This window comes from Halictus rubicundus, unplaced genomic scaffold, assembly GCF_050948215.1.
Source record: "Halictus rubicundus isolate RS-2024b unplaced genomic scaffold, iyHalRubi1_principal scaffold0922, whole genome shotgun sequence".
NCBI classification, from domain to species: Eukaryota; Metazoa; Arthropoda; class Insecta; order Hymenoptera; family Halictidae; genus Halictus; species Halictus rubicundus.
Genome location: NW_027489463.1, coordinates 1 through 12,500, shown reverse-complemented (window position 1 = coordinate 12,500; position 12,500 = coordinate 1).

Below are 12,500 nucleotides of genomic sequence, written 5' to 3'. Positions count from 1 at the left end.
TTTGTAGAACAGAATGTAGTACGGCCGGGTGTCACCCTACTCAAGTCCATTATTTGCTAATAACTCGATAAATAATAATTGTAGCGAGTTTGGTGTTATGATATATATTGTTAGAAACCGTCTATATTACAGTGATATCACGTCGAAAATCGTCTAGGACCGATAGGGAAAAAGTTTCCTCTTGGCGGTGGGACTTAGAAAAATTTTCGTCGAACGTCCGACGGAGTAGCACATCCGTCCATTATTTGCTAATAACTCGATAAATAATAATTGTAGCGAGTTTGGTGTTATGATATATATTGTTAGAAACCGTCTATATTACAGTGATATCACGTCGAAAATCGTCTAGGACCGATACGGAAAAAGTTTCCTCTTGGCGGTGGGACTTAGAAAAATTTCCAGAGTTTTGTCGACGGAGTAGCACATCCGTCCATTATTTGCTAATAACTCGATAAATAATAATTGTAGCGAGTTTGGTGTTATGATATATATTGTTAGAAACCGTCTATATTACAGTGATATCACGTCGAAAATCGTCTAGGACCGATAGGGAAAAAGTTTCCTCTTGGCGGTGGGACTTAGAAAAATTTTCGTCGAACGTCCGACGGAGTAGCACATCCGTCCATTATTTGCTAATAACTCGATAAATAATAATTGTAGCGAGTTTGGTGTTATGATATATATTGTTAGAAACCGTCTATATTACAGTGATATCACGTCGAAAATCGTCTAGGACCGATAGGGAAAAAGTTTCCTCTTGGCGGTGGGACTTAGAAAAATTTTCGTCGAACGTCCGACGGAGTAGCACATCCGTCCATTATTTGCTAATAACTCGATAAATAATAATTGTAGCGAGTTTGGTGTTATGATATATATTGTTAGAAACCGTCTATATTACAGTGATATCACGTCGAAAATCGTCTAGGACCGATACGGAAAAAGTTTCCTCTTAGCGGTGGGACTTAGAAAAATTTCCAGAGTTTTGTCGACGGAGTAGCACATCCGTCCATTATTTGCTAATAACTCGATAAATAATAATTGTAGCGAGTTTGGTGTTATGATACATATTGTTAGAAACCGTCTATATTACAGTGATATCACGTCGAAAATCGTCTAGGACCGATACGGAAAAAGTTTCCTCTTAGCGGTGGGACTTAGAAAAATTTTCGTCGAACGTCCGACGGAGTAGCACATCCGTCCATTATTTGCTAATAACTCGATAAATAATAATTGTAGCGAGTTTGGTGTTATGATATATATTGTTAGAAACCGTCTATATTACAGTGATATCACGTCGAAAATCGTCTAGGACCGATACGGAAAAAGTTTCCTCTTGGCGGTGGGACTTAGAAAAATTTTCGTCGAACGTCCGACGGAGTAGCACATCCGTCCATTATTTGCTAATAACTCGATAAATAATAATTGTAGCGAGTTTGGTGTTATGATATATATTGTTAGAAACCGTCTATATTACAGTGATATCACGTCGAAAATCGTCTAGGACCGATACGGAAAAAGTTTCCTCTTAGCGGTGGGACTTAGAAAAATTTTCGTCGAACGTCCGACGGAGTAGCACATCCGTCCATTATTTGCTAATAACTCGATAAATAATAATTGTAGCGAGTTTGGTGTTATGATATATATTGTTAGAAACCGTCTATATTACAGTGATATCACGTCGAAAATCGTCTAGGACCGATACGGAAAAAGTTTCCTCTTAGCGGTGGGACTTAGAAAAATTTCCAGAGTTTTGTCGACGGAGTAGCACATCCGTCCATTATTTGCTAATAACTCGATAAATAATAATTGTAGCGAGTTTGGTGTTATGATATATATTGTTAGAAACCGTCTATATTACAGTGATATCACGTCGAAAATCGTCTAGGACCGATAGGGAAAAAGTTTCCTCTTGGCGGTGGGACTTAGAAAAATTTTCGTCGAACGTCCGACGGAGTAGCACATCCGTCCATTATTTGCTAATAACTCGATAAATAATAATTGTAGCGAGTTTGGTGTTATGATATATATTGTTAGAAACCGTCTATATTACAGTGATATCACGTCGAAAATCGTCTAGGACCGATACGGAAAAAGTTTCCTCTTGGCGGTGGGACTTAGAAAAATTTTCGTCGAACGTCCGACGGAGTAGCACATCCGTCCATTATTTGCTAATAACTCGATAAATAATAATTGTAGCGAGTTTGGTGTTATGATATATATTGTTAGAAACCGTCTATATTACAGTGATATCACGTCGAAAATCGTCTAGGACCGATACGGAAAAAGTTTCCTCTTAGCGGTGGGACTTAGAAAAATTTCCAGAGTTTTGTCGACGGAGTAGCACATCCGTCCATTATTTGCTAATAACTCGATGAATAATAATTGTAGCGAGTTTGGTGTTATGATATATATTGTTAGAAACCGTCTATATTACAGTGATATCACGTCGAAAATCGTCTAGGACCGATAGGGAAAAAGTTTCCTCTTGGCGGTGGGACTTAGAAAAATTTTCGTCGAACGTCCGACGGAGTAGCACATCCGTCCATTATTTGCTAATAACTCGATAAATAATAATTGTAGCGAGTTTGGTGTTATGATATATATTGTTAGAAACCGTCTATATTACAGTGATATCACGTCGAAAATCGTCTAGGACCGATACGGAAAAAGTTTCCTCTTAGCGGTGGGACTTAGAAAAATTTCCAGAGTTTTGTCGACGGAGTAGCACATCCGTCCATTATTTGCTAATAACTCGATAAATAATAATTGTAGCGAGTTTGGTGTTATGATATATATTGTTAGAAACCGTCTATATTACAGTGATATCACGTCGAAAATCGTCTAGGACCGATAGGGAAAAAGTTTCCTCTTGGCGGTGGGACTTAGAAAAATTTCCAGAGTTTTGTCGACGGAGTAGCACATCCGTCCATTATTTGCTAATAACTCGATAAATAATAATTGTAGCGAGTTTGGTGTTATGATACATATTGTTAGAAACCGTCTATATTACAGTGATATCACGTCGAAAATCGTCTAGGACCGATACGGAAAAAGTTTCCTCTTAGCGGTGGGACTTAGAAAAATTTTCGTCGAACGTCCGACGGAGTAGCACATCCGTCCATTATTTGCTAATAACTCGATAAATAATAATTGTAGCGAGTTTGGTGTTATGATATATATTGTTAGAAACCGTCTATATTACAGTGATATCACGTCGAAAATCGTCTAGGACCGATACGGAAAAAGTTTCCTCTTGGCGGTGGGACTTAGAAAAATTTTCGTCGAACGTCCGACGGAGTAGCACATCCGTCCATTATTTGCTAATAACTCGATAAATAATAATTGTAGCGAGTTTGGTGTTATGATATATATTGTTAGAAACCGTCTATATTACAGTGATATCACGTCGAAAATCGTCTAGGACCGATAGGGAAAAAGTTTCCTCTTGGCGGTGGGACTTAGAAAAATTTTCGTCGAACGTCCGACGGAGTAGCACATCCGTCCATTATTTGCTAATAACTCGATAAATAATAATTGTAGCGAGTTTGGTGTTATGATATATATTGTTAGAAACCGTCTATATTACAGTGATATCACGTCGAAAATCGTCTAGGACCGATAGGGAAAAAGTTTCCTCTTGGCGGTGGGACTTAGAAAAATTTCCAGAGTTTTGTCGACGGAGTAGCACATCCGTCCATTATTTGCTAATAACTCGATAAATAATAATTGTAGCGAGTTTGGTGTTATGATATATATTGTTAGAAACCGTCTATATTACAGTGATATCACGTCGAAAATCGTCTAGGACCGATAGGGAAAAAGTTTCCTCTTGGCGGTGGGACTTAGAAAAATTTTCGTCGAACGTCCGACGGAGTAGCACATCCGTCCATTATTTGCTAATAACTCGATAAATAATAATTGTAGCGAGTTTGGTGTTATGATATATATTGTTAGAAACCGTCTATATTACAGTGATATCACGTCGAAAATCGTCTAGGACCGATACGGAAAAAGTTTCCTCTTGGCGGTGGGACTTAGAAAAATTTTCGTCGAACGTCCGACGGAGTAGCACATCCGTCCATTATTTGCTAATAACTCGATAAATAATAATTGTAGCGAGTTTGGTGTTATGATATATATTGTTAGAAACCGTCTATATTACAGTGATATCACGTCGAAAATCGTCTAGGACCGATACGGAAAAAGTTTCCTCTTAGCGGTGGGACTTAGAAAAATTTCCAGAGTTTTGTCGACGGAGTAGCACATCCGTCCATTATTTGCTAATAACTCGATAAATAATAATTGTAGCGAGTTTGGTGTTATGATACATATTGTTAGAAACCGTCTATATTACAGTGATATCACGTCGAAAATCGTCTAGGACCGATAGGGAAAAAGTTTCCTCTTGGCGGTGGGACTTAGAAAAATTTTCGTCGAACGTCCGACGGAGTAGCACATCCGTCCATTATTTGCTAATAACTCGATAAATAATAATTGTAGCGAGTTTGGTGTTATGATATATATTGTTAGAAACCGTCTATATTACAGTGATATCACGTCGAAAATCGTCTAGGACCGATACGGAAAAAGTTTCCTCTTGGCGGTGGGACTTAGAAAAATTTTCGTCGAACGTCCGACGGAGTAGCACATCCGTCCATTATTTGCTAATAACTCGATAAATAATAATTGTAGCGAGTTTGGTGTTATGATATATATTGTTAGAAACCGTCTATATTACAGTGATATCACGTCGAAAATCGTCTAGGACCGATAGGGAAAAAGTTTCCTCTTGGCGGTGGGACTTAGAAAAATTTTCGTCGAACGTCCGACGGAGTAGCACATCCGTCCATTATTTGCTAATAACTCGATAAATAATAATTGTAGCGAGTTTGGTGTTATGATATATATTGTTAGAAACCGTCTATATTACAGTGATATCACGTCGAAAATCGTCTAGGACCGATAGGGAAAAAGTTTCCTCTTGGCGGTGGGACTTAGAAAAATTTCCAGAGTTTTGTCGACGGAGTAGCACATCCGTCCATTATTTGCTAATAACTCGATAAATAATAATTGTAGCGAGTTTGGTGTTATGATATATATTGTTAGAAACCGTCTATATTACAGTGATATCACGTCGAAAATCGTCTAGGACCGATAGGGAAAAAGTTTCCTCTTGGCGGTGGGACTTAGAAAAATTTTCGTCGAACGTCCGACGGAGTAGCACATCCGTCCATTATTTGCTAATAACTCGATAAATAATAATTGTAGCGAGTTTGGTGTTATGATATATATTGTTAGAAACCGTCTATATTACAGTGATATCACGTCGAAAATCGTCTAGGACCGATACGGAAAAAGTTTCCTCTTGGCGGTGGGACTTAGAAAAATTTTCGTCGAACGTCCGACGGAGTAGCACATCCGTCCATTATTTGCTAATAACTCGATAAATAATAATTGTAGCGAGTTTGGTGTTATGATATATATTGTTAGAAACCGTCTATATTACAGTGATATCACGTCGAAAATCGTCTAGGACCGATACGGAAAAAGTTTCCTCTTAGCGGTGGGACTTAGAAAAATTTCCAGAGTTTTGTCGACGGAGTAGCACATCCGTCCATTATTTGCTAATAACTCGATAAATAATAATTGTAGCGAGTTTGGTGTTATGATATATATTGTTAGAAACCGTCTATATTACAGTGATATCACGTCGAAAATCGTCTAGGACCGATAGGGAAAAAGTTTCCTCTTGGCGGTGGGACTTAGAAAAATTTCCAGAGTTTTGTCGACGGAGTAGCACATCCGTCCATTATTTGCTAATAACTCGATAAATAATAATTGTAGCGAGTTTGGTGTTATGATATATATTGTTAGAAACCGTCTATATTACAGTGATATCACGTCGAAAATCGTCTAGGACCGATAGGGAAAAAGTTTCCTCTTGGCGGTGGGACTTAGAAAAATTTTCGTCGAACGTCCGACGGAGTAGCACATCCGTCCATTATTTGCTAATAACTCGATAAATAATAATTGTAGCGAGTTTGGTGTTATGATATATATTGTTAGAAACCGTCTATATTACAGTGATATCACGTCGAAAATCGTCTAGGACCGATACGGAAAAAGTTTCCTCTTAGCGGTGGGACTTAGAAAAATTTCCAGAGTTTTGTCGACGGAGTAGCACATCCGTCCATTATTTGCTAATAACTCGATGAATAATAATTGTAGCGAGTTTGGTGTTATGATATATATTGTTAGAAACCGTCTATATTACAGTGATATCACGTCGAAAATCGTCTAGGACCGATAGGGAAAAAGTTTCCTCTTGGCGGTGGGACTTAGAAAAATTTTCGTCGAACGTCCGACGGAGTAGCACATCCGTCCATTATTTGCTAATAACTCGAAGAATAATAATTGTAGCGAGTTTGGTGTTATGATATATATTGTTAGAAACCGTCTATATTACAGTGATATCACGTCGAAAATCGTCTAGGACCGATAGGGAAAAAGTTTCCTCTTGGCGGTGGGACTTAGAAAAATTTTCGTCGAACGTCCGACGGAGTAGCACATCCGTCCATTATTTGCTAATAACTCGATAAATAATAATTGTAGCGAGTTTGGTGTTATGATATATATTGTTAGAAACCGTCTATATTACAGTGATATCACGTCGAAAATCGTCTAGGACCGATACGGAAAAAGTTTCCTCTTAGCGGTGGGACTTAGAAAAATTTCCAGAGTTTTGTCGACGGAGTAGCACATCCGTCCATTATTTGCTAATAACTCGATGAATAATAATTGTAGCGAGTTTGGTGTTATGATATATATTGTTAGAAACCGTCTATATTACAGTGATATCACGTCGAAAATCGTCTAGGACCGATAGGGAAAAAGTTTCCTCTTGGCGGTGGGACTTAGAAAAATTTTCGTCGAACGTCCGACGGAGTAGCACATCCGTCCATTATTTGCTAATAACTCGATAAATAATAATTGTAGCGAGTTTGGTGTTATGATATATATTGTTAGAAACCGTCTATATTACAGTGATATCACGTCGAAAATCGTCTAGGACCGATACGGAAAAAGTTTCCTCTTAGCGGTGGGACTTAGAAAAATTTCCAGAGTTTGTCGACGGAGTAGCACATCCGTCCATTATTTGCTAATAACTCGATAAATAATAATTGTAGCGAGTTTGGTGTTATGATATATATTGTTAGAAACCGTCTATATTACAGTGATATCACGTCGAAAATCGTCTAGGACCGATAGGGAAAAAGTTTCCTCTTGGCGGTGGGACTTAGAAAAATTTCCAGAGTTTTGTCGACGGAGTAGCACATCCGTCCATTATTTGCTAATAACTCGATAAATAATAATTGTAGCGAGTTTGGTGTTATGATATATATTGTTAGAAACCGTCTATATTACAGTGATATCACGTCGAAAATCGTCTAGGACCGATAGGGAAAAAGTTTCCTCTTGGCGGTGGGACTTAGAAAAATTTTCGTCGAACGTCCGACGGAGTAGCACATCCGTCCATTATTTGCTAATAACTCGATAAATAATAATTGTAGCGAGTTTGGTGTTATGATATATATTGTTAGAAACCGTCTATATTACAGTGATATCACGTCGAAAATCGTCTAGGACCGATACGGAAAAAGTTTCCTCTTAGCGGTGGGACTTAGAAAAATTTCCAGAGTTTTGTCGACGGAGTAGCACATCCGTCCATTATTTGCTAATAACTCGATAAATAATAATTGTAGCGAGTTTGGTGTTATGATACATATTGTTAGAAACCGTCTATATTACAGTGATATCACGTCGAAAATCGTCTAGGACCGATACGGAAAAAGTTTCCTCTTAGCGGTGGGACTTAGAAAAATTTTCGTCGAACGTCCGACGGAGTAGCACATCCGTCCATTATTTGCTAATAACTCGATAAATAATAATTGTAGCGAGTTTGGTGTTATGATATATATTGTTAGAAACCGTCTATATTACAGTGATATCACGTCGAAAATCGTCTAGGACCGATACGGAAAAAGTTTCCTCTTGGCGGTGGGACTTAGAAAAATTTCCAGAGTTTTGTCGACGGAGTAGCACATCCGTCCATTATTTGCTAATAACTCGATAAATAATAATTGTAGCGAGTTTGGTGTTATGATATATATTGTTAGAAACCGTCTATATTACAGTGATATCACGTCGAAAATCGTCTAGGACCGATAGGGAAAAAGTTTCCTCTTGGCGGTGGGACTTAGAAAAATTTTCGTCGAACGTCCGACGGAGTAGCACATCCGTCCATTATTTGCTAATAACTCGATAAATAATAATTGTAGCGAGTTTGGTGTTATGATATATATTGTTAGAAACCGTCTATATTACAGTGATATCACGTCGAAAATCGTCTAGGACCGATACGGAAAAAGTTTCCTCTTAGCGGTGGGACTTAGAAAAATTTTCGTCGAACGTCCGACGGAGTAGCACATCCGTCCATTATTTGCTAATAACTCGATAAATAATAATTGTAGCGAGTTTGGTGTTATGATATATATTGTTAGAAACCGTCTATATTACAGTGATATCACGTCGAAAATCGTCTAGGACCGATACGGAAAAAGTTTCCTCTTAGCGGTGGGACTTAGAAAAATTTCCAGAGTTTTGTCGACGGAGTAGCACATCCGTCCATTATTTGCTAATAACTCGATAAATAATAATTGTAGCGAGTTTGGTGTTATGATATATATTGTTAGAAACCGTCTATATTACAGTGATATCACGTCGAAAATCGTCTAGGACCGATAGGGAAAAAGTTTCCTCTTGGCGGTGGGACTTAGAAAAATTTTCGTCGAACGTCCGACGGAGTAGCACATCCGTCCATTATTTGCTAATAACTCGATAAATAATAATTGTAGCGAGTTTGGTGTTATGATATATATTGTTAGAAACCGTCTATATTACAGTGATATCACGTCGAAAATCGTCTAGGACCGATACGGAAAAAGTTTCCTCTTGGCGGTGGGACTTAGAAAAATTTTCGTCGAACGTCCGACGGAGTAGCACATCCGTCCATTATTTGCTAATAACTCGATAAATAATAATTGTAGCGAGTTTGGTGTTATGATATATATTGTTAGAAACCGTCTATATTACAGTGATATCACGTCGAAAATCGTCTAGGACCGATACGGAAAAAGTTTCCTCTTGGCGGTGGGACTTAGAAAAATTTCCAGAGTTTTGTCGACGGAGTAGCACATCCGTCCATTATTTGCTAATAACTCGATAAATAATAATTGTAGCGAGTTTGGTGTTATGATATATATTGTTAGAAACCGTCTATATTACAGTGATATCACGTCGAAAATCGTCTAGGACCGATAGGGAAAAAGTTTCCTCTTGGCGGTGGGACTTAGAAAAATTTTCGTCGAACGTCCGACGGAGTAGCACATCCGTCCATTATTTGCTAATAACTCGATAAATAATAATTGTAGCGAGTTTGGTGTTATGATATATATTGTTAGAAACCGTCTATATTACAGTGATATCACGTCGAAAATCGTCTAGGACCGATACGGAAAAAGTTTCCTCTTAGCGGTGGGACTTAGAAAAATTTCCAGAGTTTTGTCGACGGAGTAGCACATCCGTCCATTATTTGCTAATAACTCGATGAATAATAATTGTAGCGAGTTTGGTGTTATGATATATATTGTTAGAAACCGTCTATATTACAGTGATATCACGTCGAAAATCGTCTAGGACCGATAGGGAAAAAGTTTCCTCTTGGCGGTGGGACTTAGAAAAATTTTCGTCGAACGTCCGACGGAGTAGCACATCCGTCCATTATTTGCTAATAACTCGAAGAATAATAATTGTAGCGAGTTTGGTGTTATGATATATATTGTTAGAAACCGTCTATATTACAGTGATATCACGTCGAAAATCGTCTAGGACCGATAGGGAAAAAGTTTCCTCTTGGCGGTGGGACTTAGAAAAATTTTCGTCGAACGTCCGACGGAGTAGCACATCCGTCCATTATTTGCTAATAACTCGATAAATAATAATTGTAGCGAGTTTGGTGTTATGATATATATTGTTAGAAACCGTCTATATTACAGTGATATCACGTCGAAAATCGTCTAGGACCGATACGGAAAAAGTTTCCTCTTAGCGGTGGGACTTAGAAAAATTTCCAGAGTTTTGTCGACGGAGTAGCACATCCGTCCATTATTTGCTAATAACTCGATGAATAATAATTGTAGCGAGTTTGGTGTTATGATATATATTGTTAGAAACCGTCTATATTACAGTGATATCACGTCGAAAATCGTCTAGGACCGATAGGGAAAAAGTTTCCTCTTGGCGGTGGGACTTAGAAAAATTTTCGTCGAACGTCCGACGGAGTAGCACATCCGTCCATTATTTGCTAATAACTCGATAAATAATAATTGTAGCGAGTTTGGTGTTATGATATATATTGTTAGAAACCGTCTATATTACAGTGATATCACGTCGAAAATCGTCTAGGACCGATACGGAAAAAGTTTCCTCTTAGCGGTGGGACTTAGAAAAATTTCCAGAGTTTTGTCGACGGAGTAGCACATCCGTCCATTATTTGCTAATAACTCGATAAATAATAATTGTAGCGAGTTTGGTGTTATGATATATATTGCTAGAAATCGTCTATATTACAGTGATATCACGTCGAAAATCGTCTAGGACCGATACTTAAAAATTTTCCTCTTATTTGTGGGACTTAGAAAAATTTTCAAAGTTCGGTGAATTATGAAAAGTTGGTTATTTTGTGTAAAATAATATAGAAATGTTAAAATTTATTATATTTTGTGAAAAAAATTTTTATACTTTTTTCGCTCTAAGTTCCAACAGCCCCGCCGGGAGGTCTGTTGCCGCGGCGGTTTGCGGCCATAAGCGCGCGTGCTATTGACCGCGCGGCGCCGGCGTCCCGGCCGGCCGTTCGGTATCTATAAGAGAGTCGACGGTTCGGTCGAGTCGGTCGGTGCAGCGCGCGTCTGTGGCTATTCTACGATCTCGGTCGAGAAGCAGTCATGGGCGCCTCGAGACTTCGGTCTTGACTGTTTCGTACCGTGCTTCGTATCGAATTATTCTCTACACAGCATTGCCACGGGTCGGTGTCCTAGACCGAATGGCCCTTATGTGGCGAGCCTTCCCTTAGTGGAGGTTGGTGACTTGTATTCACTTTTGTGTTTACTCGTACTAACTGAGCATCAACTCTTATGTCCGAGCGACTAAGGTATGAAAAAGAGAAAATAGAGTTAAAGAGAAAAAAAATTCTGTCTTTTAAAGACAGAATAAAGAGAAAAATTCGTTAAATAATAGAGGTGTCCTATTTCGTTTATGCCCAGCGCGAGCAGAAGAACACGGTTTCTCGCAGTCCAGCATGCGTCCTGTCCGCGCTTCCTCGGCACTTGTGTCGATTTTGTCCAGCGCAGTGGTTACGTGCTTCCGCGATCCATGTTTGGAACTATACGCGCCTCCACGATTAGGCAAACCATGTTATTATATGAAACGAATGTATGAAACTTGTTTCAATAAGATATTTATAAGAAAGTTGAAACAAGTAAAATATCTGAACAAGATAAGATATTTATAAGAAAGTCTTGTTCAAGATATACGTATAAAATTGAGAAACCGAGAACGCAGAGGAGGAGGAGGTATATTTGAAAAGGAATTTGTTCGAGGTTGAATATTTATAGAGAAGAGAAGATATATGTATCTCGTGCAAAAGGTTCTCTGAGAATTTGCACGAGTATAAAATATATATATGATTGGAAGAAAAAGTGTCGTCGACCTGTCTCGAAGAGAGCTGGCGGCGAAGACATTCGAAAAATTGTCGAAGCTCCCTGGTTGATCCTGCCAGTAGTCATATGCTTGTCTCAAAGATTAAGCCATGCATGTCTCAGTACATGCCGCATTAAGGTGAAACCGCGAATGGCTCATTAAATCAGTTATGGTTTCTTAGATCGTACCCACATTTACTTGGATAACTGTGGTAATTCTAGAGCTAATACATGCAAAACAGAGTTCCGACCAGAGATGGTAGGAACGCTTTATTAGATCAAAACCAATCGGTGTCGGGCGTCTACGTTCGTTCATCGTTTGCTTTGGTGACTCTGAATAACTTTGTGCTGATCGCATGGTCTACTAGCACCGGCGACGCATCTTTCAAATGTCTGCCTTATCAACTGTCGATGGTAGATTCTGCGCCTACCATGGTTGTAACGGGTAACGGGGAATCAGGGTTCGATTCCGGAGAGGGAGCCTGAGAAACGGCTACCACATCCAAGGAAGGCAGCAGGCGCGCAAATTACCCACTCCCGGCACGGGGAGGTAGTGACGAAAAATAACGATACGGGACTCATCCGAGGCCCCGTAATCGGAATGAGTACACTTTAAATCCTTTAACGAGGATCCATTGGAGGGCAAGTCTGGTGCCAGCAGCCGCGGTAATTCCAGCTCCAATA